Source organism: Micromys minutus (genome assembly GCF_963924665.1).
Source record: "Micromys minutus genome assembly, chromosome: 1".
Lineage (NCBI taxonomy): Eukaryota > Metazoa > Chordata > Mammalia > Rodentia > Muridae > Micromys > Micromys minutus.
In genome coordinates, this window is record NC_137969.1 from 248,047,106 (window position 1) to 248,065,486 (window position 18,381).

The following is an 18,381-nucleotide window of genomic DNA, read 5'->3' on the forward strand; positions in this document are numbered from 1 at the left end:
ACTTCAACAGTTTTAGATATTTTAGAATCCCAGTTCTTGGTCCGATTGGAAGTTTCATGATTAAGTGTGTGATAATGCTGTCAGCCGAGTCTGGAAATACAAGGAACAAGCATGTGCACACACATGTCTACAGTTGGCAGAACTGAGGTGAGAGGCCTAAGAATCATTCAGAGGCATCTTGGCAGAAAGGTGGCCCAGGAGACCAGGAGGAAAGTGATGGGAGGAGGATCAGATGTGAATACCTTGTAAGCTGCCAGACTGCTCAGTACTGTGGTGGGTCCTTGTATGTGGGACAGGGCATGGGTGCTGTGTTCTGCTCCTGTTTTGTCTGTCTTTCTGCTTTAACTGGAAACATTGGAATATAGACTGCATGATTGTTGTAAAGTGGTTTTGTGATCATTTCATTACCAATACAGACAAACCATGAAGGTCTAATGAGCAAGAAGTGCAGACAGCTCCAGATTGTTCTGGAGATAGACGAAGGTATCAGTTGAAGGGGAGAGTCCTGCTGTGTCAGGTGGTGAGAGATAGTAGCTGCAGTTGGAGGAGAGCAAATGGTACCTGGCTTTCTCAGACCTCTGACCTGGAACCAGTTGTTAACAGACAGTGGTTCAGTGAGATTGCATTTGTTGTAAAATGGCAGTCTGCTACAGTATTGGTCTTTTCCTTCTGTGGTGGTGCTGGGGATCTAGCATAGGACCTTGTGCATAGTGGGCAAATCTGCCACTAATCTACAGTCCTAGCCCCGCTATGTTAATCTTACATGTACTTTGGATCAGAAGGATCTCTTCAGAACCAAAGGATGAATCTTTAAAAAAACAAAACAAACAAACAACAAAACCCATTAGTTCTAAGATTTCCCACACTTGGAAAACAAGTGTGAGCAAGAAGCATCAGCTATGTACAGCTATACTTTACAGAGTAGTTCTCACATAATGATAATCTTCTTGTCTCACAAAACAAGTCTTAATTAAACCCACAATTCAGTATAGCTGAGCTTCCCAAAAACAGAGGCAAAGCCAGTAAATCTATACATAGTTCTTAGCTCAACGATTGTCTCTTACACTATAACAACAAATACGTACGTTGGGGACACATTTATGTTACATATCTAGACTAGCTGACGATAATGTGTGATACCTTTAGTAGATTCCAGCACGCTGTCAGTTTTCCAAAGTGGTAGTATTAATTCACATTCCTATTTACATACGAGAGTTCCACTGACAGCCATTCCAGCGTCCATGTATTACAGTTGGCTAAATACTTCGGCAATTGCTTGAGACAAGGCTTCTCACCTTGTAGTTGCAGCAACCCTCCTGCCTCAGCCACTGTATCCAAGCAGCTAAACACTAAACAAATGAGTAAACAAATAGAGTTGCGTCTCCTGTGCCTCACTGACATGTTTTGCATGTTCTGAGTGTGACTTGCCACTTCAGTCTTGGAGCAGTTTTGGATGAACTGGAACTCTGATTATTTCCTGTCTTCCAGTCAGCTCTCTGGTGTGTCTTTTTTTAATGGTTTTATGTTACTTTGTGGTCCTGAAGATACTCTGGAAGCAGTTGCTCTGTAGTCTACATTGGAAGCTTCTCTGATTGCTTTCACACTTAGACTGGGTGCCTCATAAGTATTTTTGTGTGTTGTGCAGTAGGAGTAAATCTTGCCTGTGCTGATGCAAAACCATTAGAGCTTCTCTGCTGAGCAGAGGTCAGTTTGTCAAGGTCCGGGCAGTGGCTCATAGTATCTCTGGTGGGCTGTAGTCTGGTGATGACTATTACAATCCTTTTTATAATTGTTAGGTCATCTGTATGTCTGTGACCAAGAAATGTCTATCCAAATCATTTGCCCACCTTCAATTTTTGTTGACCTCATTAATGTTGCAGTGTTTACATTGATTTGCTTTTAATCCAAAACATTTTTTTCTCTTTGTTTTTCTTCATTCTGTTCAGGGAGTATTCATTTTGTAGTATCAGGCAGTTAAGAAGGTTCTTAGGCTATGTGCATACAGCACCCCGGGGTCCCTCAGATTAGATCAACAGTCCTCTGGGACCATCCCTGAGTATCTCAGATTAGAAATGCACATCTGCTAGTCATTTTGATAGCACTTTGGTGGTTCACGCTGCTTCTAGAAAAACTGTTGTTCCTTCCCTTTCAGACAGGATGTAGACAGAGCTCCTAGCTTAGCGCTTATTTCAAGTTTGTCATTTTATAGGAGAGAAGAACTAACTGGAAAGTAGGCTGATAACTGAGCTTGTGGGGTGGGGTGGGGCGGGGTAGGGTGGGGTAGGGTGGGGTGGAGTAGAGGACCTGGATGCACATTCTTAGGAAGTATCTGGTGGTTTCTTGTCAAGACATTCATTCGTCAAACTCTGGGATTCCTGAGTAATATGGGTTCCCAGATTCTGGCTTGTGTTAACAGAGACTGACTGTATGTCCTCTTGCGTTCCTGAGTGTTCTTGTCTTTCTCTCTTTTTGAGACAGTGTCTCCTGGGTGGCCTAGAACTTGCCATGTAGACTGGGGTGGCCTTGAACCCACAGAGACTCTCTTCTGCCTCTGGAGTGCTGAGTGCCAAGTGTGAGTCATACCTGACAACACAGCTTTCTTCAGTAGGTAAGATGGTAAGACTCAGGGTTTTGAAGGGATTTTTAGGTGTTAAACAAATGTCCTTTCTGTGGTGGGCTGCTGAACACTGACTGGGGTGCAGTCAGAGAACACGTTTAGCGATTCTTTGTTTTCTTTACATCTTGTAGTTTTATGGCACTAACAAAACTGTTGGTACATTTACACACACAGGACATGGGCGCACATGGACATGTGGCCATACACACTGACATGTGAAACGGGAATTTCACTGTGTTGCCCAGGCTGACCTGACATTTTCTGTCCCATGTGATCCCACTGTTTTAGCTTTCCAAGTGGCTGGAACCATGGGCACAGGCCCTGAGCCTGGTCAGCAGTGTGGTTTAAAGCAGCATCTTTCTGAAGCTCTGAGCAGTTCTTCTGTCCAGTCTTTTTTTCTGGGTCGCCACAATTCACTGTGCAGCCAGGTCATGGAAGTGGATTTGCAGTAACATGGTGCATCCTCTTGTTTTGCTCATGTCGTTTTATGGCATTTATGTAGATGCCATATTTTATCAACTTTGGGCTAAATGTTTGCAAGTGACTTGTTTTGCACTCTTTAAGGAGCAGAAAGGTAGTTTTTATAAAAACGAACACTGTATAGGTGGATTGCTTTGCTTCTTAGTAGTGAGGCCATGGGCAAATTATTTAATTTCACTTAAGCAATTTCCCTGTGTGTACATTCCGTGGATAGTACTTATATTTTGTAACTGTTGTGAAAATCAGAGATGATGTGTTTAAGTCACCCGACAGAGCCTGCTATGTAGTCACTTAACAGGGATGGTTTTAGATATGTTCATTTGTGTGTAAGAGCTGTGTGTTGTAATTAATGAATGGTTAATTGATTCTTTCCAGTGTAGATTCATTCATTCATATTTTCACTCATTTAGGATTAATTGGGCAAAAATAACTGATGATACTAATGTAGGGACATTATACATTATGTCAGTGTTCAATTTCAGCACGCGTCTTTAGGACATGTTCCTGTTTTCAAGCTAGAGAAGCACTGTTCTGTAAAGACTGACTTAGGCTGTGTCAGCAAAGCATGAACGGCTTTCTTTTGGGGGTGGGGCTGAGAATTGATTTTTACAGTTTATACATTGCTTGTGGTGTGACTTGAGGCTGTGTGCAGGGCTGATTCATGCGGTCCTAGTGTACAGAAGCATCAGCAAGTTCAGATTGAGAGCATTGAAAAACTGCAGTTGACATTAATAAAGTAATATTAACAAAAATTCTTTAAAATTAGCTTACTTTAAAAATTAATACACACAATAAAGTCAGTTATAAATGATTCAAGAATGAAGACTAAGTTTTCTACCTCTAAGGTATTCTGTTATTAATTCATTATGTGTGCACACATTGATACAGGGTTTCACATGCACCCCAGTATCCGTAGCCCTCAGAGGTTGGCTATCTGCATCATGTGACAGGGATGCTCACAGACACACTGGTACTTTTCACCTGCAGCCTGTGTTTAGGCCTCTCTACATCTATCATTTCCAAAACTGTTTTCTGCCTACGTGTTCTAGTGCTTGCCATTAATCCCAGCACCGTGTGAGCAGAGGCAGGTGAGCCTCTGTGAGTTTAAGGCTACGTGAAGGCCCTGTCTCAAACAAACAAAACAGACAAACAAAAGCTAATTTTCTTGCGATGTAAACTGAGGGTGCTTCTGGTCTTTTGTTATTCTATGTGATTATATTATGGGATGTTGCAGTTGTTAGAAGTGTACTTGAGGTACCAAAGATGTTATTTACAGATTTGGTAGATAATGCTAAATTGATGCACCTTTTTTCTCATACTCTTAGCAATTTGGTGTATTTTCTGACTTTGAATTTGAGTAAGCCATAGCTGAAACCACCAACTTGACAGGAATTTTAATTTCAATCTGAATTGCGTCTGTTTGCTGCTGGTGTTGAGGATGTGTTGGTAATGAAGGAGGTCATGGGAAGCGATCCTGAGAAGTGTCTGTTACTTAAGAAGAAAGCAGAGATTAATTCAGAATTCAGGGAAAGCGCTTATGTTGTGAGGAGAAAGCGAGATGACGATGTCCCCTGAATCCACTGTATCTTGCTTGGCCTGTGTTCCTGGCCTCATAGATGTTGTGTAGAAGTTTGAAAATTCAAAGGGAAAAACATACACATTATAGTTAGGTTAAAATAGTTAGAAACCAAGATTTTAATGGCAAAGAGAAGTGAGTTGTATATGTAGTCTGAGGAGTTGGGAACAAGAAATGCCAGTGTGAATGTGGAGTGTGGTTTTGTCTTAAAACCTATTTGTAGCTCTGTTCAAAAGACCTGAGGTGATGGCGCTCACAGCGCTATGGCAGCAGCATGACGTTACCGCGGTGACACACCCAACATCTAGGCCAGGGGCAGTCTTGGCTCTGGTTTGGGCTCTAAATAGTTATTTTTCAGCTAAAAGGAAACAAGGTTCCCTGTAGGAGTGAGGCTGAGGTTTGGAATGGCAATGTGTAAGGGGACCTGGAACGTCTTTCTCCAAGGCCTCTGGCCTTGTCTAAAAGAGTATGGTGGTCATCTTGGAGGTTGTTCAATAGTTCAGTAGTTGTTGAACAGTGTAGCAGCAATGTCACAGTTTGTATTGAGACACAGTGTCACTGTTCGCAGAGTTCAGGTTGGAGAACTGAGTTCAAAAGAAGTTGCTAAGAATCTTGTGTTTTCAGGAAGTCTGTGATTTTGTTTTGAACCATATTCATGGTACATGTGAGTCGCAGACCACAGGTTGATTTGGTCCAGAGGAAAGAGCATTCCTGAACTTTGGAGCTAGTCTGCGCTCACAGGGAGGCCATTGGAAGTGAGTTGAAGCAGAAACAATACCAAGGTTGCTGCTGTCTACTGAGTCTGCAGCCAAGGACCTGGATGCTGATTTGCACATTGCGGATACACAGGGGTAGAGCCAATCCACGTGACAGCAGCACTCCTGAGAATCTTCTGTTCCTAGGTTACCAAAACAGTGCCAAGTCCCGAGAGTCCAGTAACTTCTGTCATGCTCCGTGGTGTGTTCCCCTTCCCTGCAAGGAGCAATAACCGCACTAGAACGACGGTGTGTTGTTCATGGCAGCCATTGGCAGTGAGGGGCAGCACCAGAGGAAGTAAAATTTAAGCACAGATCCAAAACCAAAAAACCCTACAGGATTATAGGGCCATTCAGTGTATTGAAATTCCTGACTTTCTATAGGACAGATAGCAGAGAGTGAGGGAGACACAGGAGGAGGCTGGCACTGTGCTCAAGATGAACTTTGGGTTGCAAATAGCAGAGTCACCACATGGAAAGATGCCCTGGAGACAGTGGGGAGATGAATGGAATTGAGTGGTTGGTAGGCAGTTTCCATAGGAAGTGCTGTGAGGTCTGGGGTTTGCTGTAAGATGGTTTTAGGAGCGGCTGGCGGATATAGCTGTTGAGGTGCACTGTGTCCCATCGCCGCTAGCTCCTCAGCTCTGAGATCCCCGTAGGAAGCTGCTGTTAAGCCAGGTGTGTGCTTCTGCAAGCCTCCCGTCCTTGTCACTTTGTTTTTTAGCTGGCTTTTGTCTAGTTTTCCTTATAATTTAAAGGGTTCTTTCAATAATGTGAAACAAGCCTTTTGTCATGTTTTGAAGATAGTTTTCATTTGTCTTTTGAGTTCATGGTGCTTTCTTTTTGTTTTTTTTTTATAACCTGTGGTTGAATTTCCATTTTTATTTTGTCAATTTACCACTTTTCTTTATGGCTTAAGTGTTTTTGTGTGTTTAGTATAAAAAGCTTTTTTCAGACTTTGAAAAGTTCTTTCATGTTTTCATGAATTTTTAAAATGACTATCGCTCACCACTGATGAGTTTTCATGATTTAGTCATTATCATCTTCCCTGCATATTTGGGACCGTCCTCCTTAGAGCTGTGCATCAAGAATATATCCGGGTGACTTCTCCGCAGCTGTCCTGGGAAGATATTGATAGGTTTAATCAGGATCCCTAGAAGGAAAGCTGTGGACAGTTTACTGGAGGGTTCAAGAAGGGTGCAGCATGTCTAACTTCTTTTATTAAAAACTAAATACTATGTAAAGCATTGGGAATATACTGAGTTGCTAACTGGCAAGAAGGTTTTGGCATTTACTAGTGCTTTTCCTTGGGTTAGTGTCGGGGGCAGCCCCTCCCCGGAGGCAGCACTTCAGCCGCAGCTCTGATGCTGTGAAGAACAGCGTGTTAGATACCCGTGCTTCTGCACTAGTTTTCTCACTGGGCTCTGGTTCTGGGAAACCTGTAGGAATCATGGGGTAGATTATCTTCTGTACACATAAGGTTAGAAGAAGTGCCATGTGGCCTCCCATTCCTCTGATGGGAAAGTGGTAGCAGAGGTGGCTTGAATTTGTATTTGGAAGTGATTGTACTCAGTTTTCAGTTAAACATTAGTTCTGCTGCTAATGCATCCCCTTTAGAAACAAATTAAGGAGATAAGACATGAAGAGTATGTGTGTTTAAAGTGTTTTACCCCGCAAAATTTTTATAGTCTACTGTTAATTTTCTTTTGTTTGTTTTTTCAAGACAGGTAGTTTTGGCTATCCTGTAACACACTATGTAGACCAGGTCCTGCTCTGCCTCCTGAGTGCTGAGATTAAAGGCATGCACAGCACTGCCTGGAGTGCTAATTTTCTATCCAAGTGAAGAATGGGACCAGAAAACATATCTGTTCTGCAATACCCACTTTCATTCCCAGAATTTGCAGTGTGAGTCATCACCCAGCTCTTTCCAGCTTAGGTGTGAAGCATAGAAGGTGTGAGAGACGTTGAACACCCATCACAGTTTGCTCAGCTTAATGCTTTCAGGAAGAACCTATGACGTTCTGGGGTTGTCAGCTCCAGAGTTTGCTTCTGTATTCTCAGTTTGATACTCACTCAGTTTATGTGACAGAAGTGCCATCTAGCCATGGATGTGCTTTGGTTGAGACGAGTGGACTAGAACACTGTCTTGTGCCCTAGCGAGAGCCCAGGGTTTCCTGTGTGGTGGGTTTTTATGCTGGTGTGCACGTGTGCGTTTACTTACAATTTCTTTAGACAGGATTTTTCTATGGTACCTCTTGCTGTCTTGGAACTTGCTCAAACTCACATATGTATCTGCCTCTCAAGTGCTGGCTTAAAGGTGTGCACCTCTGCCCAGCTCTACTGATACTCTTACAGGTTTGTCTCAGTTGTACATTTGTAGGCTGAGACGAGGGAAGTGAGCAGAAGCCCTGTTGGTGGCATGTGGCTCTGTGAACTTGCTTTCTGCATGTGACTTTTTACACGATTTTTGAGCACTGCTCAGATGCACCATTAACTTCTGACTAGCTTGTTTATTGTGAGAGAATTGTCCCTGGATATATTGCTTCCAGTTTGTTCTAGATGAAGTTTAAGCTAAAGAAGTGATGGCGTTCTTTGTTGACCAGTTATCTGTTGTTAGATTTTTCTTTCTGACTTAACTGTAGTTTGGCAGATGGTCGTTTCTGCTGAATCATGCGATTACTTAATCCCTTGCAAGTTTAGAGTACATACAAGCCAGTTGGGCCTGTGAATATGACCAGGGGCAGACAGATGTGTGCACTGGGATGACCTGGGGTGGGCATTACCTGAGTCATTCGATTAGTCATTTATGTGTTTTAAACCCAGTCTCTAAGAGTGCTTTTATTGTTTTATTTTAAAACATTATTAAAAAACAATTTGTTCATTTTTCTTTTCTGTGCATTGGTGTTTTGCCTCCGTGTGTGTCTGTGTGAAAGTGTCAGTTCCTTGGGAGCTGGAGTTACAGACAATGGTGAGCTGCCATGTGGGTGTTAGGAATTGAACCCTGTTACTCTGTAAGAGCAAGAGTACTCTTAGCCATTGAACCATCTCTCCAGCCCCCACTGGGCTTTTACTAAAGCCTTCTGGTACAGTCACTGTTGGTACCAGAGGGGAATGCACCAGAAATGAATGGCTTTTGTGAGCAAAGCGAGGTGCAGCCGAGTCTTGGATGTTTAGAAGATGCATCTTTCCCTTTCCTGGACAAAATTTAATCTCACAGCTGCCATTTGTTTTTAATAAACAGTCTTGCCAAAGATTTAGGAACTTCCTTACCTGGAAGACTCTTGACTCTTTGAAGCTGGTGGTATAGTACTGAATCCTAACTGATGTTGGAATGAAGCCAGCTGTAGCTTGTTGAGACGAAATATTATATATTCTATTTAGTTTTGGCTTTCTGGCCTATCAGTGGCCCATGCTTTGGAGTCCATGAGCTCACTGGCTGTTTCTTGGTGGACGGATTGGCTTTCTCATAGATTAGACACCCGGAGTGAGGGGTGATGGGCATCCCAAGACTGCTGTCACTCACATCCACTCCTGCTCCGTGCTGCAGACTCAATTTTAAGGGTAGAGTAGCTTCTATAAAGTTAAAACAAAACAAAACCAAGTTATTCTGTACTCCTGATTAGCTACTAAAAATTGGTCCAGCAGTTTTTCTAAGTTGCTGTTCTCATTATTCAGTAAGATGAGCGTATTCATCGATCACTCCATCACAGCGGCGGTAGCCGTTGCTGCCGTGCCCCTCACAAGCTGCTCTTGATGCTGCAGCTGAGAGATCCTGTAGAGGTGCAAGCAAGTCATGTCTGTTCTGGACCTTCCAATTGCATGTCACTCACAGCTGGAGTCCTGTTCTTTACCACACCCCTTCGTGCTTGCCCTCAGCCTTTCTCCAGGCCAGTTCTTTTCCAGCTATGGCCCCACTGTTTGGCCTTAATTTTATTTTTTTGTGTAGTTAAGCAGACCACATTTAAAATTCCATTTTCTCCCCACCCTCCTAACTCGGTGTCATTGGTTCCCACCTTTGCTCTTACTACAGTTGGATAGATAACATTTTAATCAAATTTTATTTTAAATTTACTGGTGTGTATGCATTCATGCATGCATGTGTGCGGGCCTGGGTGCGCGCGTTCCTCTCTGTGTGTGAATGGTGTAATATGTGGTGTACATGCTATAACATGCATACTGAAGTTAGAGGACAGCTTTGTGGAGTCAGTTCTCTCTACCTTTTTGTGCACACCAGAGATTGAAGTCCAGCTGCTGGACTTGTGTGGCAAGTGCCTTTGCCCACTGAACCATCTCTCCAGCCCAGGAGAATGCATCTAAGGTTTCTCTTGTGGTTTTGAGGCAGAGTTTAACATAATGTTCTGGCCTGGAGTTGGCTAAGGCCAAGCATGAACTTGAAGTCCTGACCCTCTCTCTGTCTCTCACATCTGAGGTGTCTTGGATGACATTACAGGCTGTGCATCTCCACATCTCATTTAGCCTGGGCTGGTACTTCACTCACTAAGCTTCATCCTTTGTAATACATTCTGATCATGGTTTCCTTCCCTAAATTTCTCCCAGATCCTCCCCATCTTTTCACATACCAGATTCATTAAATCTCATGCCCCTAACCTAAAAGAAATATATTAGAAAAAGAATAGGACAAAACAAAACAGAAAAAAGTCTATGAAAGCACAGACACACACACAGATGCAGATACGTGCATTTACTTTAGCACACAGAAGTCCCATAAAAATATAAAACCAATACCCATAGTATATAAGCAAAAGACCTGTGAGGTAAATAAATGGCCAGACTAAGCACTTTGAGACAGAAACCCTTAAAAAATACCATGAGTTTTGTTTTGTGTTGGCTGGCCATCTACTGCCTGGTGTGAGGCCTGCCCTTGAGTGTGGTTTGTATACTCAGTGAGACTATTGAAGAAAATTAACTTTTCCTTTGGGAATGGTAGTCAGTTGGAAATAGCTTCTGGGTTAGGGATAGGGGCTTGCATCTAGCCCTCCTATTAGCACTGGGATCCTGTTTGATGTAGATCTGTGTTGTCCCAGTCTCTGTGTTCATCTGTGTCAGTCCTGTTGTATCTGGAAGTCTTTGTTTCCTTGGTGTCCTCCATCCCTGTTCTTACAATCCATTTTCTTCCTCTTCCACAAAGCAGTATGACCCTGAGGGAGGGTTTAATGGAGACTTTTGGGACTGAGTGTCTAATCTCTCATCCTCTGCACACTGTCCAGTTGTCCTCTGTATTTGTTTCTTTCTGCTCTAGGAGGAAGCTTCTCTGTGGGCTGAGCAAGGCATTGATTGATTTGTGAGTATAGAAGAACTATGTTCCTTTAGCGCAGCAGTAGCATTTGGTTTTCTCCAAGGTCTATGGCTTATCTAGTCTCAGGTTCTTGGCCACCTGAGGGAGCAGTGTCAAAAATGGGTTCCTTCTTATGGAGTGGGCTGTGAACCCACAACCAGTTAGACAACGAGTGGTCACTCCCACAACTCACTATCTCAGCAGCATATTATGTGGGTCACCATTGTAGGTTAAAGGGTTTGTAGCTGGCTTGTGTTTACCTCTCTCCTCTGCTAGCTTGCAGAGAACCTTCCTGTAGGCGTGGAGGCTCTGGGTAGGCACCAGCTTGACTTCTCCATGCTTGATGAAGTTACTTAGGTATTGCCTTTAACTGTAGGGTCTTATTGTCAGTTTGTGGAGAGCACTGTTTGCCTTGGCAATAGCTTGTGGTATTTGGGATTTTCATGGGGTCACTTTGGCCAGCAGCTCGATTAGATGTAACTGATTCCTGGCACTGAGAGTTTCACTTGGTGGTGAGAAACGTCTAGTGGGGCCTTGTCTCCCGTTTGATTCCATTTAGATGTCTTTCATATATGTATGTACTTTAAGAAGCTTTTACTGCAGCATGACCCCTCAAGTGGCCTTTTGTTTTAGTTGTTCCTCCCTTACCTTCCGTCTTCTCTCCCCCTTCCTGTGCTAGTCTCTCCTTCCCCATCCATCCATCCATCCATCCATCCATCCATCCATCCATCCATCCATCCATCTACCCACAACTAAAAATTCTGTTTCTTCTTGCTTGGGTGATCCTCACACATACTGCTACATCTCCCATATCTAACTTCTGTGGTTATCTGCTTATCAAAGATGTAAAAAGCTGACATTCACATAGCTAGTACATACCATATTTGTTTTGGGGGCTGGGTTATCTCACAGGGTGATTCTTTTTTTCTAGCTCTGTTCATTTACCTGGATTTTTTTTTTTTAAACAGCTGAGTAAGATTCTATTGTGTAAATGTACCAGCTATTCTTTATCCATTCATCTGCTGACACATCTAAGCTGTTTCCAGTTTCTGGCTTCTATGAATAGAGCAGCAATGAACATAGATGAGCAAGCCCAGCACTTAACTTTTTAAACTTATGGTTTGCTTCCTGGCACAGTGCTGTCAGCGCTGCAGCAAGGACAGTGGTGACCTAAGACCACACAAACACGGTCTCCATTTAAGCTTTAGATGGGTATGCATGGTCAAAAGTTCATCATGGTACTGATGCTGCCCAATTACAACCAGAGACTTATTCGAGAGATGGGGCTTAGTCCTGCCCTCTGCTTTTTAGGAGTGGAATTGGATTCTAAACTCATTCCCATCTCAGCGTAACTGCAAAGTACTTATAACTTTGGGTTCAAGATTGTTAATATTCATTTTATACATGGAATGTATGTTGAAAATGAATTTATACATACTAGCAAAAAGACAACAAAACACTGAAACCTGTGGTAAGAACTATGCTGGTGAGAAGGCGCTGACTCAGGTGCTCAGAGAGCTGCTCCATTCCTGCTAAGGTGTCAGTCACGTCACATCCCAAGATGCAACTGTGCCTTTCCAACATGTCACAGCACTGCTGCCTGCAGTGCCCTCTGAACACAGCCAGCATGCTCCCCACTACCCTCCCTGGCGCTGCTCATCTCATAGGGCGGAAGGTGAGCTGAAGGAAACAGAAGGGCTTCATCTATTATGACAGGAGAGGAGGCCAGGTCTGCACACTGAGTTGATTGTGAAGTGAGTTTAAGTGGTTTGTACACTGTGTCTTAGAAAGGTATGGGCATTTCTTTCTGAAATCTGTGTTCTCTTCGTAAACGAGGTCATTGCATCATTTGCTGAGGATTACAGATCAGAAAGGGGAACTGGGCATTCTGAGGAAAGCCAGAAGGGTTTGACATTGTCATTTTAGAAAGCAGTTGCTGAGCCTTTGAAAGGATTGCCAGGATTCACTGCAGTCTTCTGTGTGCAGAAAGTGTAAAACTGGACACCAGGTACTTGGATTATGCTGTCTGGAGAAGTTTGTTTAGTTCCTGCAGTATACAGTGTATTGCAGAGAACACAAGCCTGCATCCAAGGAGCCTATAAACATAGGGAGGATTTACCATGTGCCTGTGAGAGACAGTTTCTACTTAAGGAGTCCCATCTACCTGAGGTGGCCTTCAGGAATGGGAGGGAACAGTCTCAGGGAGTGTGTACAGGAAGTATGTAGGAGAAAGGCGAATGTAGAGGTGTTGGTACCATGGTGATGGAGAGGTTTTTAAGTTCTCCTGGATCAATGTGTTTGGGTACAGTATGAAACATCAGAGAAGTTTATGGCTTTAGAGAAAATTCCATGAAAATATATAACCCTCTCAGGAAGTTTATGCATGTGTCCTTTAGGGAAAGTTCACGAGTGGTCATAGTGAGCATCACACTGCACTGTGGTACCAGTGTGGCTGTGAATTTGTAGAGCTTAGTGAGTGTGTCATTGTTGGATCCATTCAAGCTTTTTCTACCCTCTCTCCAGCTTTTTTTAAATCCTCACCAAATTTGAATCCAGGACTTGAAGAAGCGCCAGTTATCTAAATACAGTATCGTATTGTGATAAATATAGCCATCGAGATTTTAGATCTATTCACAAAACTTTATTTTAATATTTATGGGGAACTTTTTTGGACTGTTATCTGAAAAACTGAAGACCATTTTATCATCAGAACTGACTATTAATTAGGGTATTGTTTCAGAAATAAAAGTTGATCTGCTGCTAAAACTCTATTTGAATATGTATGGTTCCATGCTTGCTTTGTGTATTTAATAACTTTAGTACTATAATCACTCTGTTTACAATTAAATTTTGGTGAATATGCTAATATAGAATGTAACAGTATGATTTCAGCAAAGGGCAGTGTGGATTTGCATCTTGATGTGCTTTTCAGTTACATCTGCATTTCATTTAGAATCAAAGGGAGAGAAATGGTCAGATTATGTAACCATCTTGTGTTGATGAACCAACCTCCTTCTCTGTTGCTAGGCTGTTATTACAGCAGGCTTGAGCGGAGTGTTCTGAAATTACACAGAGATTGAACTTTCCTACAGGTTGGCTTTTCTGTGTATTCCTTAATAGGAGCCTCAGGGATGGAATAGGTTTCATTATTAGAAGAGACCTCTAATGTACCTAAGTAGTTGTTTAATTGAAATCCGTGCCTGCAGTTCTTTTGAGCACTCACTAACTTAATAAGGCAAGCACCTGTGCTTGTCTTATTTTTGTGAGCTTCGGTTCCAGGGTTTAAGAAATTGTCATTTTCAGAAATTGCCTGCAAAGCAACAGTAGATTGAGACAGCCAGCTTTCGCTTTCCTGTTCTCAGGAACTGGGAGACTTCCTGTTGCTCTTACCCAGAAAATGAGAGGGGTTTCCAGGGCAGTGGACGGGGACTCGTCTAGGTCTCAGATAAAGCTGTCACGGTGGCGTTCTCAGGGCCTCTGCCCTCACAAATATGAACCCAGAGCCTCTTCCTGCCATCATGAGCATCCCTAAAGCTCTTCTGTTGGTTCCACCCTGCCCTAAGCAGGCTTTTCCTGATGTGTGCTTCAGGAGGCACAACTGCCCTGAGAACGCCACACAGAGAGGTTTCTTTTGATGGAAATACTATTTCAGTAATATAGTTCATATGCTAGGGGATGCATGTATGAAGTTACTAGGCTGGTTATTGTTTCTAAGCATTTTTGTGAGTGGGGTGACTAAATATGTATGTATGTGTATGCTTTTCATAAGACATAATTTCAAGCATAGTTTTTTAGACGGTCTGTATGTAGCTTAGGGAGGCTTTGAACTCTGGATCCTTTTGTGTTTGACTTCCTCGTGCTCGGCTTGTCATGCGTCTGTCTCTATTTCAGGTACAGCATTTTAAATGACCTCTCTCAGGGAAACTGGGTGCGGCCGGGAAGGGGACCGCCCTCTTACTCGTCACTCTTAAAGTGGAACCTGGCGCCAAACAATTGGTAGGCAACCAGCTCCTGGGTCAGGGTTTCATACTTTGCAGAGCAGTTTCCTCGCTGTGATCTAAAAAAATAAAAAATAAACTGTATCTCTCATTTTTTTCTTTTTCTTTTTTAAAAATGTTTCTTTATTTTCTCTCTATATTTAGCAAAAAGCTATCATTTATTTTTTTCCCTAATTTTTTTATTGGAAATTCTCTGCATGTACATTTCAGATGTCATCCCTTTCCCACAATTCCATCACCCTCTTCCCTCCCATTGCCTTCATGAAGGTGTTCTTTCTCTCAACCACTCTCTCCCACCTCAGCACCTTAGTGTTCCCCTGCACTGGGAAAATGAGCCTTCCCTGGATCAAGGCCTCTTCTCCCATTGATGCCAGACAATGCCATCCTCTGCTGCATATGCACCTGGAGCCATGGGTCTCTCCATGCGAACTCATTGGTTAGTGCTTTAGTCTCTGGGAGCTGTGGTGGGTTTGGTTAGTTGATCATTTTGTTCTTCCCGTTGGGTTACAAGCCCTTTCAGCTCCTTTAGTCCTTTCTCTAGCTCCTTCATTGGGGTCCTTGTATTCAATCTGATGGTTAGCTGCACATCCTCTGTATCAGTATCGTTCTGGCAGAGCCTCTGAGGAGGCATCCAGATCAGGTTCCTGCCAATAAGCACTACTTGGCATCAGCAATAGTACGTGGGTTTAGTGGTTGCATATGGGGTGGATCCCCAGGTGAGGCAGCCTCTGGATGATCTTTTCTCCAATCCCTGCACCTCTATTTGTCCCTTTATCTTTTTCCATGAGTGCTTTGTTCTCCCTTCTAAGAGGACTGAGGCATCCACATTCTGGCCTTCCTTCCCTTCATAAGTTCTGTGAATTGTTTCTTGGGTATTCTGAGCTTTTTGGGCTACTATCTGCTTATCAGTGAGAACATACCATGTGTGTTCTTTTGTGACTGAGTTACCTCACTTAGGATGATAGCTTCAAGTTCCATCCATTTGCCTAGGAATTTTATCTAAGTCATTATTTTTAATAGCTGAGTAGTACTCCATTGTGTATATGTACCACAATTACTGTATCCATTCCTCTGTTGAAGGACATCTGGGATCTTTCCAGCTTCTGGCTGCTATGAACATGGGAGAGCATGTGTCCTTGTTATATGTTGGAACATCTTTGGAGTATATGCCTAGGAGTGGCATAGCTGGTTCCTCAGGTAGTACTATGTTCAGTTTTCTGAGGAACTGCCAGACTGATTTCCAGAGTGGTTGTACCAGCCTACAACCCCACCAACAGTGGAGGAGTGTTCCTCTTTCTCCACATCTTTACCAGCATCTGCTGTCACCTGAGTTTTTATCTTAGCCATTCTTACTGGTATGAGGTGGAATCTTAGGGTTGTTTTGATTTGCATTTCCCTGATGACTAGGGATGTTGAGCATTTCTTTAGGTGCTTCTCAGCCATTCGATATTCCTCAGTTGAGAAGTCTTTGTTTAGCTCGGTACCCCATTTTTAATAGGATTATTTGATTCTCTAGAGTCTACCTTCTTGAGTTCTTTGTATATATTGGATACTAGCCCTCTATCAGATGTAGGATTGGTAAAGATCTTTTCTCAATCTGTTGCTTGCCGTTTGTTCTTTTGACAGTGTTCTTTGCCTTACAGAAGCTTTGCAATTTCATGAGGTCCCATGTGTCGATTCTTGATCTTAGAGCATAAGCCATTGGTGTTCTGTTCAGGAAAATTTCCCCTGTGCCTATGTGTTCTAAGCTCTTCCCCACTTTCTGTTCTATTAGTTTCAGTGTACCTGGTTTTATGTGGAGATCTTTGATCCACTTGGACTGGAGCTTTGTACAAGGAGATAAGAAATGATCGATTTGCATTCTTTTGCATACTGACTGCCAGTTTAACCAGCATCATTTGTTGAAGAGGCTGTCCTTTTTCCATTGAATGTTTTTAGCCCCTTTGTCAAAGATCAAATGACCATAGGTTTGTGTGTTCATTTCTGGGTCTTCGATTCTATTCCATTGATCTACCTGCCTGTCTCTGTACCAATACCATGCATTTTTTTTTTTTTTTTTTTTTTTTTTAAATCACAGTTTATCTGTAATACAGCTTGAGGTCAGGGGTGGTGATTCCACTGGAAGATTTTTTTATTGTTGAGAATGGTTTTTGCTATCCTGTGTTTTTTATTATTCCAAATTAATTTGCAAATTGCTCTTTCTAACTCCATGAAGAATTGAGTTAGAATTTTGATGGGGATTGCATTGAATCTGTAGATTGCCTTAGGCAAGATGGCCATTTTTACAATGTTGATCCTTCCAATCCATGAGTGTGGGAGATCTTTCCACCTTCTGTGATCTTCAATTTCCTTCTTCAGAGACTTGAAGTTCTTGTCATACAGATTATTCACTTGCTTGGTTAGGGTCACCCCAAGGTATTTTATATTCTTTGTGACTATTGTGAAGGATGTCAATTCTTTCATTTCTTTTTCTACTGATTTGTTTGAGTTAATTTTATATCCAGCTACTTTGCTGAAGTTGTTTATCAACTGTAAAAGTTCAACTCAGAGTAGAAGTCAACCAAATAGAAACAAAAAGAACTATACAGATAATCAACAAAACCAAGCCCTGGTTCTTTGAGAAAATCAATAAGATTGGTAAGATCAACAAGATCACCAGTCTAACTAGAGGGCACAGAGAGAGTATCCAAATTAACAAAGTTAAAAATGAAAGGGGATACCTAACAACAGAAACTGAGGAAATTCAAGAAGTCATCAGATCCTACTATAAAAGCCTATACTCAACAAAACTGGAAAACCTAGAGGAAATAAACAATTTTCTAGACAGATAACAGGTACCAAAGTTAAATCAGGATCAGATAAACAATCTAAACAGTTATATAACCCCTAAAGAAATAGAAGCAGTCATCAAAAGCCTCTCAACCAAAAAAAAAAAAAAGCCCAGGACCTGATGGGTTTCGTGCAGAAGTCTATCAGATCTTCATAGAAAACCTAATACCAATACTCTCCAAACTATCCCACAAAATAGAAACAGAGGGAATACTACCCAACTTGTTCTTTGAAGCCACAATTATGCTCATTCCTAAACCACACAAAGAAAGAGAACTTTAGACCAATTTTCTTCATGAACATTGATGCAAAAATACTCAGTAAAATTCTTGCAAACTGAATCCAAGAACACATCAAAATGATTATTCACCATGATCAAGTAGGCTTCATCCTAGGAATGCAAGGATGGTTCAATATAAAAAAGTCCATCAGTGTCATCCACTATATAAACAAATTCAAAGGAAAAAAACCACAGGATCATCCCTGTAGATGCTGAGAAATCATTTGACAAAATTTAACACCTCTTCATGTTAAAAGTCTTGGAAAAGTCAGGAATTCAATGTCCATTCTTAAACATAGTAAAAGCAATATACAGCAAACCAATAGCTAACATCAAACTAAATAGTGAGAAACTTGAAGGAATCCCACTAAAATCAAGGACTAGACAAGACTGCCCATTCTCTCCTTACCTATTTAATATAGTGCTGGAAATACTAGCCAGAACAATTAGACAGCAAATAGAGGTCAAAGGGATACAGTTGGAAAAGAAGAAGTCAAAATATGACTATTTGCAGATGTTATGATAGTATACGTAAGGGACCTCTCATTTC

The 18,381-nt window shown here is 42.1% G+C and overlaps 1 protein-coding gene across 4 annotated transcripts in view; it reads left to right on the forward strand.

Moving 5' to 3' along the window:
• VRK1 (VRK serine/threonine kinase 1) overlaps window positions 1-18,381 on the forward strand; it is a 69,898-nt gene that overhangs the window by 9,510 nt on the left and 42,007 nt on the right. Inside the window, exon 2 of one of the 4 annotated variants that reach the window (XM_080941090.1) lies at window positions 2,479-2,616. The exons of 2 other annotated variants lie outside the window; for them this stretch is intronic. The gene's annotated coding sequence lies outside the window, so the exon portion shown is untranslated. The remainder of the gene's footprint in view (window positions 1-2,478; window positions 2,617-18,381) is intronic. One more of the 4 variants, XM_080941089.1, reaches the window with a different exon arrangement.